Consider the following 19,462-nt stretch of genomic DNA (forward strand, 5'->3'; position numbering starts at 1 on the left):
GTACATCGTGATAATGTCTATCGATCTAACGAGTGTAATAAAGATGCATAGAAACAAACAGCGGAGTGGGATGGGCGCGAAACACTTGATTTAGAAATGCACATTCTATGACGCATATTGTCTACTGGGCCTTTTGCGGTGACGAAGGGAACTTCGGAGCGGCAAATGTTTTCTAGGTCCGGGGCCCAGAGGTTTCTTCGTTTGCCTAATCCCGTCAGATTTCTGCCTGAACGTACTTCAACTCTTGACATTTGTTTCATGATCAGTGTTATTCATGAGCATCGACACCATCATTGCCACCACGATCGCTAGGCAAGTACTTCGGCTTCGGCAAATTGTCTTCCCTCGACGTTCGATCAGGATTCGGAGGACAACGCTGATCATGTTGGTGCGATTCGTAAGCCGTCGCCTCAATCATCAACGACTTTGCCCTCTGCGCAAAATTGTATAGAGGCAATATACGTTGAACTGGCGGGCGTACACAGAAAAAAAAGCGAACAAAGAATCGAAGTGCCTTAATGCACTTAAATCTGTACGTTATGCAGCGTTAAGTCTGTACCGCAATATATATATATATATATATATATATATATATATATACGTAATTCATGAGAAAACGCGCTCAGCATATATTCGTCAAGCCAGGCACCATCATCACGATTAGCAGTTTCCTCAGCGGATTTCCTTATAGCTGTGATGTCAAGCTGCGAAATTTGTTGGGCTGTCCGGACCAACAAGCGGCACTGTTACGGTAGGTCAAATTTAATTTTATTCAGTTTGCTCAAGATGGCTACCGATGGTTTACATGACAGTTATATAAAGAGAAAACAGCAGTAGTAACGAGCAATCTTGCAGTATGTGGTGCAATAATGTTCTGGTTATATATTAACAAAATACATTACCGCACTTTGGTGACGCTTCACATCTGAGGTGTCCATTTTCCAGTTAGTAAACTTCTGTTCCTATCTGAACGCTATGAGAGATATTAGAAGACGCTCTTTCTCTGTTAGCGATGATGTCAATGCAACGCCAATCATTTTAGCGTCATCATCGAGGACATAAAAAGCGTATTTCTGGACCAACGGTAACAAACTCATCCTATCTAATTGATTGCCTGATTTGGTCCGTTCTTGCGTTGGCTACCTGTACGTATTGCAGATTAAATCAAACATTATTATCTTCTGTTAATTTATATATACATTATGTGGGAATAGATGGCAGACTAGTACAAAGCTATCGATTCAATTTCTTGATATCATAGTACGTAATCTTAGTGGTGCTTCTAAGTTGAGCTGCGGCCAATGGTTAACCGTGGAGCAACGTTTCCGCTCTTCAACTTATATATCTGCCAGTAGAGATGGCCGCAGCCATCTAGTAATGAAAAATGCTAAAATTACAAACAGTGGCGTCGTCATCCGTAAATTCAGACATTGAACTTTTTACTTCGCTGGTCATCGTCGAAGTTGTATGAACGTACATTTTTTTCAGGTGGACAAGACCATTGCAGAAGTAATAATAGTTTATAGAACCGACAGAATTAAATTAGATCGGGAATTTCCCTTGCTTAAATAAGCTTGTTAGCTAGATATAGCTCGACAGATGAACAGGCGCTTCTTTGAGGTATCCAGTTGTCAGAGTGTGTAACAGATATAAATAGGTAAAGAAGAGCATACCAATTGAGAACTTCCACTCGATAAATTACCGATAGGTCGAATTTTTTTCATCCGAAATAATAGTTAATAAATATTGTGTTTCAAATGCTGTTGTAACTTGCCATTGCGTGTTACAACGCCCGTGGTAAAATAACAACAACTTATCCAATCAAATTACACATTTTTTTCGCACCTCAGGCAACATTAGCAGGAGGATAAAGTTCTGCAGAACTGCGAATTTTTTTTGCCCATTTAATATTATATACATACGTGTGCATAAGCAACATGAACCACATTGCGTACTGAATGCTATTGGAGGACGCCGCGTTTAGTTCATTTTGTGATCTACATCAAAGATACGGGGCCACTGCAGGGGCAAGCGGTTGCACATCATACAAAATCCAAGCAAACAATAAGTGTATATATATTTGTAGAGAGCACATTAAATGGAACCTCAGCCTAGGCGCGGCTTTAATGCACGTTCAAGATAGCGTCGGATTTTGTAGCGGACGCTGTTTTGTTGTATTTGTTACGAATAAATTTTATATATACTTAGATCGTATAAAAATCGCTACCGAAGAACGACAAGATACTTCCAGATCTATGTAAATACAGACGTAAATGTTTTTATAATAACGCTAGTCGATATACGATATGTATTCAACCGTACAAGGACCGTGCTTTCGGATACGCTCCAAAGTGTTGCATTTCTGTAATAACAGCTTCAGAAAACCCGAAGTACTTCAGTCTTTTGTGTATCACGAAAACGAGTGAACCTCGTGGTTCGTTGACATCTTTCAGTTGTCCGTTATAGTTTTCTTAGACAACTGTAAAAAAATCGGGTGTTACTATCCTTATTGATTGAAGGCTGCTAAGCCAGATCTTACCAAGTAGTATCAACATAAGGTGCGTATAATATGCAATCATCCGTACACAACCGGATTAGTAGGTGAGCGGGATCTTTGTCCGATGCCCTTCTTTGTAGTCCTTTCATATAGATAACAGAGAGGACGAAGCAGACAAACGATACACCGTGCCAAAACAATACCGCTTCCAACTGAAAAGTATTATCATGGCCGTTAAAGTTCCTTAAAATAGAAAGTTAAATTGATGTTCTCCTTGTCGGCTCCAAAGTTGTAGGACAATCTATGGGAATGCTCATACTATGGAAGCATGGCTTACTTAGATGTAACGGTCCGATAGGTTGATTGCTTTCGCGATTAACTAACCTTGTCTACTAGACGAGTCCATGAACGAATTCAGACAGCTATACTTTTACATGAAACCTACCCGGGTAACTGTTTGTCAAGTAGCTGTCGTCAACAAACAACATAAATATCCTACCTTATAGTGACTTCTACTTGAAAGACAACAGTAACCTCTGCGAGTTTGAATTCAAACGTAAAGTGGAAATTCGGTGGCTGTCAACTGTAAATTTGTTTCTAAGTTCGACAGTTGTTAAAGTCTATTTTCGCCATAAACAGTAAGATACGATTTTTGAAAGCATTTTCAAGGCTAGATGGCTTTAAACGATAGGAACATCGATACCCTTTTCGCTTGCCACCTACTTTCCGGGGCATTTCCGATGGGCATCGTATCTAAAATACGATCAATGTAAAAACCGTCGAGCAGATGACAGGCATTTGCAGTCTATCAATCATTAGCCAACAAAAGCAAAGCGAACATAGCGATAAACACTATTCTCCGCACCATGTCAAATGAAAACTATTGCCAAACGAAAATTATGTTGCCAGCCCTGCAACCCTGGATATTCCATTGCAAACGTCTAGCATCATCTTTGCTCTCCTGCAATGCACAATTGCAATGTATAACCGTTTGATAAATTTAAATATTTAATCCGCTTGTTTTCAATATTCCATAACGTACGTATTGGGTAATAAGGGCGTAACGAAAATTACGGCTTACTTTTCTCTTAGACATAGGCGCAACGTATAATGCCACCTATCGATACAAATAAATCACACGACTACTTTAAACACATCGGGCGAATTTGATAACAGTATAATTGGGAAATAAAAACAATTTCTATAAACACTGTCAAAATCTTCGTCTATTACATACGACAATTAATTTGCGTGTATTACGCAGGCCGTCGACAGGGCAGGTTTTGTTTCTTTTTCACAACAAGAATATCATATAGGTAGAGGCATACAGCCATATAGGCAGACATAATCGTAGCTTGGCGCCGACAGGACAAGCTAAAGCTATGTGAGAAATCCGCTACCCGGCCCAACTAAATGGACCAACACTTTCGATTCTTGTTGTTGTTATGTCGTATTTTGTAGCAAGGGAATTGTTCGCTCCGCTAGAGTTCTGAGCACTGCCGTCAATAGGTCTACTCAATTACTATATAGGTCAATAGGTCTACTATTACTGCGCAGCTGAACGGACAACCCAAAAAAAATGGGATCAAAGATAGGCAGCGAGAAATACGGTAAGCAACTAAATCTCTAGTAGCGACAAAAACATAGATTGTGGTATCATCTGAATATGAAAATTTCAGTACAATTTTGTCCTGTTTCCTTTTATTTTGTTATCGATTCCTTCTTGAGAATATAGTAGGGCTATCCGGTTAGCAGTGGCTGCAGTATTGCATCCTGTAAACAAGAAGCGAACCACGGCAAAGAAAGAACAACAATAAATGTCGAAATTTCGTCTTGAGGCCGATCACGGCCAAGATTTAAAGAATTGAGATTATTCGATTCCTTACATATGATTATAGAATATTTATAACGAACCATAATTTCCTAATAATTGTTATTATTATTATTTATATATATATATATATATATATATATAGATTAATTAGCTTATTATAATTATTAAGCTGCACATTAGCGCTTAACAACTACAGCGGCAAAAAACAACGTATATAATTACTCCCTACAAAAGTTTTATCAGTAGTGGATTAAACAGAAGAGCATCTCTTGTCATACTCGACGAATTCATTATACTTTCTGTCGTACCTCGCTTTTTTTGCTTTGCTCATACCTATGATTAGCCAATACCCTACTACCGATAAAGTCGAGCACCAAAAACAGGTTGCCCTTCTTCGTAAAAGCAATTCTATCTGATATTATAAGCAATTTGACTGTAACTTAGACGGTATCCTCTATATAAATACGATGTATTTTATATCGATCTACTGTAATGTAATGTAAGGAGAAGATACCCGGGCATTCTCGCAGTACCTCACAAAATTGACCACGTTTCCCTCGCTAACTTCATCGCTCCCCGTTGCACTTTTGCAATTACTAGTTACATATTGTCGCACCCCAGTTGAACATTGTAGCCCAACCCACTTAATTACAAAAAAAGCACTCATTAATTAGCCTTGAACCTATGTATTATAATAAAATAGAACGAGAACGACAAGGTTCTCTTCGAAACCAAAAGTTGTCTTCTCGATTCAATAGATAAAAGAATACAGAACAGGCTTTTTCATAAAAATGGCAAAAGTACAATACTTATCCTCTTTTTTTTTTGTTCTAAGAAACACAATGTTCTATTTTGCACGATGTACGTGTTAACAAAATAACAAAAAAAAAACACCAAACGATAAAGATTTTTATTTAATTATATATTCTATATCGACAAAGTTGTTCGTCGTGATTTGAAAGGGTTTTCAGCTTTTACGTGCGCGCATAGGCACGCCAGAATAACGCCTTGACTTCAGATAATGCTAGCCTCAATTATAAAGAGGTCTAGTGTGTTACCATTATTATCAAAACTCTAATAGGCCGCAGCCAGTCCTCATGATTAGTGTTATCTTCTGTTGTGTTATGGAAAACATGCATTAGCAGAGCTCGCTTGCTTGCTTAGTGCCCTACGTCGGTGAAATTTCGTTCCCCAAAAAAAGCCACTAGTGGGGAAAATAATGCATGAAGAAACGTATCGTATCTTACCTTCTTGTTTGTTCGTCGCGTTTAAAGAAGAATAAACCCTGCAACGGGGGCAATCCATCGAAGAGAAACCGTCAAGTGCTGATTGTTGCGCCGTTTGATTATGTGTGTGTGTATGTTCATTCAGACGAGGGTTTGCCCAGTTAGTCAGTCAAACTGAGTCATGCTGCGGCGTTTTTGAAATGACTCTCGATAACCATATTGGGACCAAGATCCTCTGGCTAGCCAGGCAGCGCTAGCCATCTGCTGCCATCAAGTTAGGGGGCAAAATGGCGCAATTGCTACTGCTACGATTGTACAGGTGAATCCTCGTCGATTCCTTATCGGCAGCCTTTCACATTGTCCTTTTTTGTATTTCCACCTTTTTATGCCATCCCCGGCAAAGGGCAGTGCTATATTTGCTCCTTTAGCAACCCTGCTAGGTAGCTATTTTCGGTGGATCGGGATGTCAGGACCAAGGCAAGGCAGTTGACGGCCAAATCATTGGCATAAAAGACGAGAGTAGTCAACAACCACTAAAAAAAAACAGACGAAAACGCCTTTTCATTTTTCGGAAGCCTACCGTTTCCATAAGCAACAGTAGCAGCAGCGACAATACGGGCACCTTCATCGTTATCAACATCAATTTCCTTATGATCATTTTCGTTATTAAGAATAAGCACTTTTCCTGCAGCGCTCCGAAACGCTAGCGACATTCGATGTACTTCGGTGTAAATGGCCCGTACCTTTCCCATTTGGATTTTTCTCTCTGACAACTCTCTAGCTGAGCTTATTGGTTTTAAAATGATACCGCTAACGTAGTGAATTTAATTAAAGGTTTGTTGAAAGGGGTTTACATTGGTGCCAGTTGATGGTGGTCCTAGTGGTCGCCTAGTAGACCTAGTGGCCGCCTGTGCGTAATAATGGGTAATGTGGAGGCAAAAAAAAATTCAATCTTCGAACAGTATTCTCTGTCTGCTGATGAGGAATTGTATTGAAATTACAATGAAAACATTATACGCAAGGACACACATTATACTACTTGACTTTTATTATTATTATCGTTGTCATTCCCTATGTCATAATAACGGTACTGTGTATGTATTCTTTTCGTAATGTAAAGTTGGTAGAACTGAATCAGCTTTTCATTAAATACCAACAACAGTTGATTACATGACAATGGAGCAAGTAGCATCACTCCAAGAAGCGGGGATACTTGGACGAACGAGCCAGGCGGAAAGCCGAAGCGATATTATAATATTTTGTTTGTTGGCTTTCTACGACGTCAGTGATGAAAATTTACCAAAAATGAGACAAACTCTTGCCAGTGTCGCCTAATTAGATGATCGTTGTTTTCACCTAAGTGCATAGACAAGTCACGATATGAGAAGATCTTGAAGTCTCTCACTTTCGCCTTCACAATCGATTATCGTTCTTCCACAGTGCAGCAGCACACTATGAAATACGTACCTTTTAGAAGGTACTAGACAAGAGCTCTGTAGATCTAGGCAATAGCGTTGTCTCAAAGGACGGCATAAGAAAAGACATAAGTGAAGAGCTCGCGTGGTCTTCTCAGCCCAAAAGAGCAAAACACACAAGCAACGCGGCCGTACCCGCGACCAACTAGATCACTACTACGCATTGTCACTATCAAATATCCCAGATTTTTTGAAGGAAAAAAATCTACGAGCCGCCTTTCTACCTCACCATCCTTTCAGATTTGGCCAGAGACAAAAGTTACTTCACAGTGAAGGTACTCGGCCAAATCGGTGGCGGTTTCATACATTACGCGGTAATCCCTGCTATAACTACGGATCTTGTACCACTGTTTTCTTGTATTTGTCAGTGTCAACTTCTTGGCGTATTGCAAATCCTTTTTCGCAAACTTTACACGAAAACACGAGGATCCGCTATAATTTTACTACCATTCGTTGTTACTCTGCCATTTGGAAGCGATGACATTGCTCAAATGTGCAGCGGAAGTAGCCATGCAACGATCAAGACAATGAAGACTTTTCTCGTTGTCGATGGTGATGATATCTTGATTCTGTTTTTGTTTTGTCGCTGTCGTACACGTGCTATTGTACGTATTCGTTGCAACAACGGGATTGCTTTACGTTACGTTTTTTGATGAGCAGTAGCGACTTCTGCAACAGTGCCAACCATCAGCCAGAAGTCTCAAAAATAGCATCAATACGCAACGATTTTTCTATCGTTCTATTTAGCTGTTACTACGGGCATAGTTCCCAGTGATTTTTTCAAATCCACACTTTACCCACAGAACGCCGTCAAGTAACAAAGCGAATAGGTTTTTTTAGTCGGCTGGGCTTGCGAAACGCCCGAGCTACAGCCGTTTGCCTGTCAGTGTTTTGTCTAGTAGTAAGCTAACTGTACCAATGGTGAGTTCACATAGACGCTTTTCTCCACACTTCAGACGACGCGTTTCCATGATTTACACAGCATCATTTTGTTGGGCAGTTTCCATTGACGTTAATGCATCAGCGCTGAAAACAGATCTTCAAAGCCCATATGTGACAGTATAGAAAAAGGATTTCAGGAACATTTATATATCCTGCCGTTTTTACCCTTGAAAATACGCAATTATTTAGTTCACCAGTTAATCTTTCAGCAAAATAAGAACAAAGGAAACCTTGACACGTTGTTGGCAAGGGATATCTTTTATCGAGTATTTTGTCTGTTCCAAGTTTGCTGGTAAATAATAGGTAACCATTGATAAACTATTTAGTTATCATCTTCTCAATACTCCGCTCGAATCACTAAGGGGCAACCGGTGTGCGTCGTATAATTTCATTCATGATTGTCTGCAATAGTAACAATTCCATAATAAAAAACGGAGGCATATATACCGAATTAGTTATCAAAGGTACGATTAGGGTGCTAAGATTTTTATCTGCTGGTTGTTTCAGTAGATCGAATGCCTGCGCCTTTATCGAGTAGACGACGGATAGACTGTACATCGCTTGTAATGGACTTTATGCACATCGGCAGAAGCTTCATTTTCGCCTCCCGCTGCTTCTCGGTTTGGTTCGTAAAAGTTGTTTGCTGAACTGATCTCAATAATGATGTCTGATTTTCTCATTGCAGAGCCGGTTAGCAAGGAACGGTCCAACGCGAAATGTTGTCCGTCACTGACGATTCTACCCAAACCGTGCATCGAGTCGTCAAATGAGTTTATCAGTGTCACATATTTAGCATAATTGAAGGGAAGGTTGAGATGGATCTGAGGGCGAAAGCAAAAGCAATTGAATGGATCTATAAAAAGTACGGGCGATTCATTGTCAATCACGGTCCTGTACGGAAAAACGTTTTGGCCCATAAAAATATCTGTTGTGGGTCCGGGTGCTCACGCATCGCTATAACGGGCTGTTTTTTTCTAGAAGGTATTTGCTATAGTAATATCGTCTATATACATAAACACCTTGAACAGACAATTATCGTACGAGTCTGGGAAGGTAAAACATCATTGCTAATTTACAAACATCGATCGTACATAAACTGGTACGAGTGACAGCTGCAACTTCTGTGACCATATCTGTGTGTGATTTTTACAGGCGATGATAATGTGACATATGACAAGCTGACATCTTCCAAGCAGTCTTCACACCTCTGAAGGTAGAAAAACGTAATTTTCCAGAGGGAAATATTGTGCATTTTTGTTTTGATCTAAAATGTTCTTGCCGAAATTGCCAAGCGTTGCGGCGCAATACCTCTACCAATTGATCGGGGGCCCGCGGAAATCAGCCAGCATTTCGTTAATGTTTCAAACTTTGTGACGATGACTATGCGATTGCCACATGTCGTCCTGTTTGCTGCGTTCTGGCCAGTAAAACTTGAATTCTATTGAATTGTCCGCTTGTGACCAATTCTGGTGCGTTTATCGCTATCTTAGCTACCTTCGCGTTTCCAAGCCAATTTTCCCATAATACAAATCGTTGGCTTTTTAGCAATGTGAGCCCGGCGCGACCTTAACAACTTACGAAATAAATCAGAGTAGCCTGTTTCTTTCATAGATCTGACCCCCGACCCCCCTCCCCCCCAGGTCCATGTTGTTCACCATCGTGTATGACCTTTAGCCTTTTCTACAAAATTATATACTACTAATTATATCTGTTCAACTGAGGCGCTAAGCGCGCTTCACCACGTCCAAATCGTTATGATAGGATGACAGTTTTTTTTAAAAACACAAATAAATCTGCATTCATTAAGGAATTTACTTTTAAACGAAAAATACACTGATTCCGATTATCACTACTGATATTAACGTAAGTGGGTGTGATTTTTGGTGCAGTTCTCAAAATTCTGATAGCTGTACCATTCTCGGCCTATCCTCAGATAGAAGCGAAAAAAGGCAACACCTTTGTGATGCGTACTTTTTCGAGTGTGCTTTTATGCTACGCCAGTAAGTTTACTGTTATTATATTATCTTACACAATCAGACATACGCTGAATGTCTGAACGCTGAATGAATGAATGAAATGTTACCAGTGTGTGGAGTATTAGCTTAAACAAAGACAGAACGCAAACTGTTTTTTAAATCAGAATCACTAGCCTCTAACAAAAGATACAATGATTTTTGCGATCGTTTTTTTTTTTTTCTTTTGTTTACTTCACAAATTAGATTACGGCGGAACATTCAAAGCAAAGGGAAATATTCCAATAAGCAAACAACCGAACTGCAAAAAACGTTGCGTTCAATCGTCCGTGTCGCTGGAACGCCAGTAGCAGCTATCGTAACGGCAGCACGCGCCGCTTGGTTTAAAGCAGCGCTTCAGCATAGGACAACTCTACCGACGAAGCGATGAACTAACGTACCTTTTAATGAGAGAACAGATACTTGAAGCAATTGAATAGAGTAGTACCCAGCTTCTTGGTAACCAGCATCCATGTTAATTGTCCCAAACAAACTTATTAATCAAACGGGAATGTTTTTAGCGACCGACTGGATACATGCGAAGTACATTTCGGTCATAAAATTGACCATATAACATCGACGATACGGTCATTGATGTATGCATCAGCTATCGAGGCTATGAAAAATAAGGTCTTGCAGGATTACTGTTATCCTTGCTCCATTCATAAAAATCAAATCTGCGTGATCGCCTGTTAATGGTAGTCACCTCTACCCGTGAAATACTTGTAATCACACGATCGATCCATCGATCGATCGATCGATGAGGTGATTACCAGGTTAGGCGTATTCGCTAATCCGCATGCATGGCTTGAAAAGAAACCCTTTTTATAAAATCTTATCAAACTTGTTACGTAAGGGGATACATTGCCGTAATGAACCAAACGGAGTTACAGATGTATAAAATAGAATATCTGCCTAGAAGAGCAGAATCAATTTAGCATCTGCAAAACGTTTTCCTCGACGAAGTCTTCGAAGGAAACGGTCGTTAATTAATCATCTGGTCCTGCGTGTTTATCGTGTGAAGTATTGCGGTGAATAGCGCTGCACGAATAGGCATTTTCATAAGACGTTATGTCCTGTAGTATTTAATCATTGCGGTACTTCGATATCATTAACGAAAAGATGATTTGGGAAGTATCAGTAACCTTAGAAAAAAAAAAACGGACGGCTATAGTACGTTTCCAAGTTTGCACTTTAACTTATTTTTTACATACATATATTCTGTTGACTCAATGATGTGTACATCTCGTGACCTTTGACGATTTCTCTTAAATAGATAAATTCGTTCATTGCCCACCGATCATTTTCAAAAGCATCGAGATACAATTATTATTGTCTCAGTACATTTTCCATATACTAAAGGCTCTGAACATCGTAAGACATAACTTATTTTCGATATTCAGCTAATACCGTCTAATGATGCCTTACTCGAACATTAAGCTATCTGAATTGTTCGCTAAAAAGCTAGTAGCACTGGTATTGTTTTGTTCCATCCGCTTTTCTTTCCTATTCATCGCAGTTTTTTCATGGGGTCGTGGTGCCATTGCAAAATGATTCGTATCGGGCCGGTGGGTGGTCTGATCCGTCCCCTAATGCTTGATGCTGCGACCGATATTTGTCTAGCGCGAAAAAAGAATACCAAGAAACAGAGAGAAGCGAAACGAAGCTTTGAGACGCGGTAAGCACAGACATGAAAAAAGACAAGTTTTTATTATGTCTGCGTTACGAATAAAAGGAAGAAGAGGCACTTTTTGAAGAATTAATTTCCGTAAGTAAAAAAAAAATACATGAAAGATAGCAAAAACCCAAAAACGATCTAGTCAAAGCAGTTTAGCATGTACATGCACGCATGCAGGTCGTAGGTACACTGGGGGGCGAGCGACTCAGCCATGAAGAAACATTTTTCAGAGCATTCGGGGCGAAAACAAGGCGAAAACGATATCAACGGTATAGACCAGTCAAAAAATCACCGCAGACAACCTTAAAGCACCGAACCATTTCGCTTGGCGTATTCTCTATCCTTGAGCCTGACTCGCCCGATATATAGAACCCAACCTTCACCTCAGACAGATCTTTTGAATGTTTCAGATACTGGCACGCAAGGATATGTATAAACCTACCCTACAATACACAGCTTGAGTGGCAGGTGGAAATTTTAGATGTGTTTGGAATTAGCGTTATTAATAGGTAAGGTGGCACACAACCCGATGTGAATAGCGGCCGATAACATGGGTGACTTTCGGTCAAACAGTTCTCGGTACGGCACTCACTACAACAACGACAAAATAGGGGCGCAAAATTTTAGCGATCTGGGGTACAATAGCCGAGGGCGTATAGACCTAGAAGCATTGTTGACGTTGCTATAATCCTAACTGACGTTGATCTGTTCCGTGTGCCAATGTTCTGCTTCTCAAGGAAATCAATTGTACGCCATGTGTGCCTAGTAGAGTCTTCGGGAGTCGTAAATGCAGAACTGACCCTTCAACGATGTAAACGGTGAGGTTAACTCCCGTTAAGACAACAACATATGACCGCTGGGCAACTAAAGAAAGCTAACAGATGTAGATATACTACAAAGAGTGGGTTCTTATGGCAATGAATCTAACAATACTCCTCGATTCCTCTCACATGGCTGTGGCAAAATAATGCTCCCTATCTTTGCTGTAATGAGGTAAATATGCATGTGATCATGCAGGCTTCAATGAAAATAACCAATTATTTTACTCTTGGTAGCCATAGGTAAATGTACGTTTTTATCCATGTTATGGAACGGTACCAGTCTACATATATATATATATATATATATATGTATATATATATATCCATTAGTGTATCTTAAGCCAAAGATTTCCGATAACCTATAATACACAACTTATGGGACCTAGTAACACATTAGACAAACGTCCTCCTCGCTAGTTACACTAGCTATAGTGTGGACAATACAATCTATTTCTAACACACTGTTTTGTAAACTGCGTAAAATCATGGTAAATGTTCCTATTTGGTTCTTAGAATGTGCTCCCCGAAACTAATATATCACGCGCCACCAACAAGAACAATACAAGCTAATGCATGGTATAAATAACGTTTGTACGCGGGTCAATTGTACCATATTAGCAGCGCAAGGCGATGTGGGGTCATCTGTATGTTACCTGTAGGTATCAGCATCGTACATAGCAGAGAACGCTTCCGATTATTCGTTTGTTATTTAGTTCAGGTCGTAGTCTGAACGAAACTATAACAGACAAGATAATAAAATCCACGACAGGAAGAACAATAGCAACCATAAGTTTAGTTATTACTTTGTTATACGTCGGCCCAGCAATGCTATCATCAGACGTTATCAGAGCAGTTGCCATTAGAGCTCTGTGTGGGAACTAGGCTGTGCTACACGTTACTCCTCTGCAGGAGTTCGGTGGGGGTATTCACGAATGACACTTTTCGGACACCACGAAACTCGCATAGCCGAAAAAGACGTCGCAACGTCTTCTACTCCTTGATGAGAACCACAATAAGGCCACTGCATATGCATCCTTTACGTGTTAGCAGCTTTGTTTTGAGTTAGCGCGTTGTTTCCTGTATGCGAGCTCAATAAATGACAAAATGCAATCCTATTTTTTTTTAAATTTTATTCTATTCCATAGTATAATTATGGTATCTCAGGCGGGCTGACGCAACGAGCCCGAAAAGATGTCTCAAATCCTCGGAATATTCTGTTTCTTTGCCTCCCTAGATAAGATAGTCCAGTAAAACCTGATGTGTCAACGTATTTATAGTTGTAGTACGAACAGGCGAATTAGCATCGCTCACCTACATGGACTCAGCATTGGCCGTACTGTGCTACAGAAAATGGGCTATGGGAGCGACGCCTTATTGAATAACATTTTTGTCCGAATTGTAAACAAATTTTGGGCTAAACCAATAAATCAGTAAGCTATAATACCTATCTATCCATAACTTTTACACACATTCACATCTTTAGCTTTTTGGCCCTTAACTATAAAGAAAACACTAGCTTACTGTTTACTTTACGCCCGACAACAAACGCACCGTTCTCCCGGTTTGCATTATCTTCGCAGTGTCAGACGCGACAAAATGAGTCGCATGACAAACAAGATCGACAGGTACGACAACAATGACACCAGACCAAATAGTTGGGCACCATGGCAGAACCCAGTTTCAGCACAAAAAACGTACATGCGTATCGCCAACGGCAGCCAGCATCTTCTCTGGGCATTTGTACCAGCGGCAGTACAGTGCAGCCGGGCGCAAATTAATTGAGTAACCCACCAAGCGTCATGATGTAAGACGAGGAGCTCAAACTCAGATCTGCACAATTATATAGACCGCTAGTAGCACAGCGGGAGCGGCATCGTTGACGACGACCAGAGTGACAACAAAAAGCAGACGCCAATAAATAGAGGAATAGAGAGAAACAGAGCGTCTGCTGAACGCAAAAACGGTTGAAACGTGTCCTCTTCGCGGGATCTGACAGCTGCCTGACGCCAGTGCATACATACTGGCTGATCGTTGATCGATGGCGAGTAACGAAGAGGCCGAGGTCGTTCCCGCAAAGGGCGGTGCTGTGTCGAGCTGCTGACCCATTGCGAGCCCTGTGATGGTGAAGGTAAGTAACCGACAAAACTAGATTTCGCGATAACGGGGGCATAATAGCTAAATTGCTCCATTTTGTCGCTTTTACACACGTCGCAAACATCTTACCCGATGTACTTTAATACTGCTTCTAAAGCGCAGCCAATGTACGTACTAAAAATGGCTATTATTGGTGTTCTCTATTATACGACATAGTTTGTAACGTAAAAGTGAACGGAAGAATCTACGACATACCTTATTTGATTTTAATAATTCAGCAGTACACTGCGGCTTTTTAATGAAGTAGCGATAGGATAGACGAAAAATAATTTACGCTTGAGATTGAAGAGAGGAAAACAACGCTGTTACGTTAACTTAATTATTTCAACATTTCGTTAAGTTTATTTTATGGATTTAAATGTTCGAACGTGAGTTACATATCTCAGCTTGATTTTCAAGTGGACCAGGTGACCTGCACAATCGTTCATAATATCAACATGGTAACCATAAAATAACAGACCTTCCCCGTAGAGTTTCAACCGCCTGAACGCCTACTGAAATGAGGAGCAATTTGTTGGTTCATTCAATTAGTGATCGCTGCTTAAAACGAAGTAAAGCTGCTCAAAATGCTGTATTGCACTGTAAGTCATGTTGCTTTACCGAAGCCTCTTTTTGTCCTATTTCTGGAATCCCTTTCTATTTCACTACTTGTATATACAAATCGTAAGTCTTAAGTAATAAAATTGACACTGCGTCCCTTTAGACAAGGATCATATCAAATATTACAATAGAGAAAAAGCAGCGGAGAAAAACCGAATCCATTCTCGGGATAAAATACATTTTTTGCGTTGGATTTTTCAGATAAAGACGACACTGGCAAAAAAAACAACGATGCAATTCTCGTTGGCTGAAATTCTCAAGCATAGTAAAGAACCGAAAAGCTCCAGCTAAAAAGTCAACATGCCTGCTACCAACGTTGCATGGCCAGAGCAAGCAACTTTTGTTAGCAAACAAGGCCAGGAGACACGAACTGATATTTAGAGGCCTAGGCATCGCCAATGGAGATAGTTAATGCAAATGACTAGGACATAGCCCTAATGGCGAATTAAGTCACTAGTTAGGTATACATACATCGCGGATACTTGTGTCCAGTGGTACGTCAACGAGGCTAGCAATATGTCTGAAGGTACGCTGTAGGTGGAACTTACCCAAGGAAGGTGATCAATCCCAATTTGAATGTGTTAGCATTACCCCAACTATCAATAATGCTAACTAGTCCTATATATATATATATATATATATATATATATCATACGTATGTACATACAGAGTGGGCTAAACGTTCCTAACGTTTGATGAACAGTCGAACAATCGAACGCACCGTGTACACACATACGCCTGTGTAATAGTCCTTCGACTTGAAAATTCTCGATAGCTGATTTAGATACACAGAGCAGACAGACAATGTCTCTACGTCGACTACGTTAGAACTATGAGACATCTCCGTAAAGGTGATATTTGTTGCAAAGAGTTCTAAGATAGCCTGACACGTAACTTGTGCTTTGATGATCTACGATAAAAATTAGTGATACCTGACAGTTTTCGAATAAGTGACGACACGAAATAGTCGGCGCTACTCCGATCCCACCGTTGCTGAGATTATTATTTTAGTAAAAGTTTAGTTGGACGGCCAATGAAAGCAACCAGGTACTTCGAAAGGATCGATAGACAGAAGGGAAAATGTTGTCTGAATGCTATATGTAACATGTAGGTATAAGCCATTTTTATGATCGTGGCTGTGAGCGGCGTCAAACTGCCGCCCGGTGATAGCATTAGTCTAGCAAAGCATCGTAATACAGTACTGCAATAGACAGTAGATAATATTCGATGCAGTGATCTGTCGATACTGTGACAGGACGATAGCCTACGCTCGTCACTCACTTAATTTTAACCATTTGTCGTAACTTTTGCCAACGATGAATGTAGCACCAATTTCCCTGAGGGGATGACAATCAAATTCTACCATACAACATTTAGCATTTTGTCGCATTTACTTTCGTTTACTTCGTTCTTTTCATACGCCCGTACCGTACAGGGGAGCGTAAGAACTAAGAATGTATCTACACTCACGAGCCGACTGAAGCTTCTGGGACATCGAGCGTAGTTGGTGACAGCTCCTCCTTCTGCATTCAAGAGACGCTTACCTGTTGTCCTTAGGACGTCCATCATTTTTGAACGTCAGCGACATATTATACAATCCGCACTGGCCTTTTCTGCAAAACGTAAACACTTCAACGGTATCGCTCTGTGGTTCCCTATGAAACAGGCGCAAAACTCAAATAGCAGATTTCAACGTTTTTGCATAGCTCGTCTTAATTCAATTTTCAGTTCCGCCGGTACAACACTATCCCTGTTACTCTTTTATCTTTCAATCTACTCGATTCGCCTAGATTGATCGATCCATATTTTGCTATCACTATTATCAGTAGCGGAATCATTATCGTGCGACAACACACGTTACGTATTCGCTGCTGAGTTCTGTGACGTTATTGCCACTGGTTGATTGCGTTATGATTGATTAGCGAATCGTGCGAACAACGCTCATCACAATCGATTTCACTTAGCTCATAGTTAGATGAGGCATAATCCGTGAACGATGAGCTGAAGGCGAGCGTCGGTGCCGATGACGAGCATGACGATTTTTTACTTCCCAACACTTAACTGGTTAATAAGAAATCGACGGAAACCTGTAGACCTCGATCGATTTAGTTCTATGTGAGATATTCTAGCGTACTTGACCGGAAGCCGCAAACAGACGTACCTGGACGAAAGTACTCACTCGCAAAGTTAAGGTCCAGACTGCCATTAGCTGAGAGGTAGCCAATAGTGCTGAACTGTTCAATTCTTTCAGTTTGGCGGCGGGTTGGCTTGGACGTCGAAGAATAGACCTGGCTAAGAGGTCACTCGTTGAGCTTTGCCAGCGACATACACTATAGTGATTTATTACACCGGGGACCGCTGTTATTGTCGATAGTTTATTGTGCTTGTTATTATAACTATTCTAGGCCCGGTGTGGTGCATAGAACTAACTTGGAGATGCTATCTCGCCTGAAACACAAATCAACCAATGATTATATTTCGGGCAATAAAAGCTCGCTAGTTCGTTACATGCCACATATCTATCGACGTGTGTGTCTGAATGTTTGCTATTTCATACCGTTATTGTAGACGTTTTCTCCTCATATGATATTGATCTATATTCAATACCCTAGGATGTTACTATGGCTGTTGTTTTTATTGTTCTCTTGCTGCTGCTGCTGCTGCTGCTGCTGTGTCCTTCACTGTTGCCTTTACTGGCCAAAGGACACCTTGCCGTCGTTTGTAAACCCGCTGATGACAACAAATCATGAAGCAACATCCAATAAAGCGGTTCGTGATAACGTTTATAGTGACTTCTCATCAGTCAGTGTTGTGGACCGTCACATACTTTTTGTCTCTATAAGATCTATTATCGATGACATTTTCTATGGATTTGATTATTTCGTTCCTTTGGTTCGCCCAGTTTCTTCGGTGTCATAGGAAATTAACAGAAAGAAATATATACGTATATGTTAATAACAATTCATTTGTGTATAGCGAAAGTAAGAAAATTGAATCCGACACTCAATAATAGAAGTTAAATTCGGTTCAGACAGAAGAGCCATCTCGTATATGTTGTAACGCCACCAGTTCATCGAACCCGGGCTGATAAGACTAGATTAGAGCGATGTGTGTGTGAAGCAAAAAATTTTTTGTATATACATATCCCTATGACGACGATCTATTACCGACAACACAATTGTCTCTCCAATTTGACTGCTCGTAAATAAACATATTCGCTATCGACTGTTTCGCATTATACTTATCTAGATAATAGGCGGAATAAACCCAGAATTGGATTATTCTCGTTATTAGTATTACTATTATTGTTATTATTATGAATGTCGAGGTTTAGATCAGTTCGAATTCGAGCCCCTGTAAATAGATTTGCGATATCTATGTTTTTCCAATAAGTTGGCTATAAGGCTAACATGGACACCAAAAACCGGAGCAACGGCAAAGGTATAGAAGCGTCAACGCCTGGTCGTCTCTCGGAAGCAAGATTTCTTGCCGGTCTGCAACACAAACATTCGGTAGCTGACTGACTCTTGCCAGAAAGTCAAATATTGTTCACTTCGTTCGTACTCTAGAACAAACCTAGGACCCTACGACGCCCACAATCGGATATAGCGGAGGGCAAGTTCAAGGACTAAGCTAAATAAAGGCAACGCGGCGGAGGATAGTATTATGGGCCGAGGATGTCTCATGATCACTTGGTGGAAATGGGCACAGAAAAACAGCTCGCGTAAAGCTGTTCCTCTAGCCGTTCCCTTCGATGAAAGAAGAAAAATTGCCTATTCATCGTCACTACACTCATCAGCATCATCGTCTTCCTTATCATGCTCGCCTATTGAATCAAAGCCTACAACAAACGTAAACTGCTTGGAGGGTGCTGTTCGAAGTGGCACTGAAGATTCTAAACTGCAACAGCGATACAAAGCGTCAAGCAAAACTTCAATAAAACAGATGCGAATGAGCAACACGAACAAACGCAATGGAATACAGCGGACGAAACGGGCCGAAACGCACAGCGTACTTATTCGGTCTTATAGAATCGGCTAAATTGTGTCGGTGAACAATCGCGGCTCAAAAAAAGGTCAGAAACCCAACGATGGACAGGGCATAGCAATAAATCGAACAAGCAAATGCTAGTGAATCAGCTGAGTGTAAGGATGCCGCCAGAAATGACTGAATAGATAGAAATCGAATTATACGCACACAATACAGCGGAGCTGTGTCAAAGG

The 19,462-nt window shown here is 40.6% G+C and overlaps 1 protein-coding gene and 1 long non-coding RNA gene across 10 annotated transcripts in view; one reads left to right on the top strand and one right to left on the bottom strand.

Annotated features, from left to right (window-relative positions):
* Positions 1-19,462, bottom strand: part of LOC111246829 (uncharacterized) — a 108,454-nt gene that overhangs the window by 70,374 nt on the left and 18,618 nt on the right. Inside the window, exon 1 of one of the 8 annotated variants that reach the window (XM_086983396.1) lies at positions 16,784-17,481. The exons of 6 other annotated variants lie outside the window; for them this stretch is intronic. The gene's annotated coding sequence lies outside the window, so the exon portion shown is untranslated. Of the gene's footprint in view, positions 1-16,709; positions 17,482-19,462 lie in introns of those variants that run through there. One more of the 8 variants, XM_086983395.1, reaches the window with a different exon arrangement.
* Positions 14,419-16,807, top strand: LOC111246830 (uncharacterized). Of its 2 annotated transcripts, XR_002671819.2 has the most exons (4): positions 14,424-14,613; positions 15,039-15,220; positions 15,441-15,765; positions 16,675-16,807. It is a non-coding gene; the product is annotated as an uncharacterized LOC111246830 (long non-coding RNA). The 2 variants fall into 2 exon arrangements; XR_002671818.2 differs by having other exon boundaries at positions 14,419-14,613; positions 15,441-16,718.

The sequence above is a fragment of the Varroa destructor genome, unplaced genomic scaffold, assembly GCF_002443255.2.
Source record: "Varroa destructor unplaced genomic scaffold, Vdes_3.0 BEIS01000003.1, whole genome shotgun sequence".
Lineage (NCBI taxonomy): Eukaryota > Metazoa > Arthropoda > Arachnida > Mesostigmata > Varroidae > Varroa > Varroa destructor.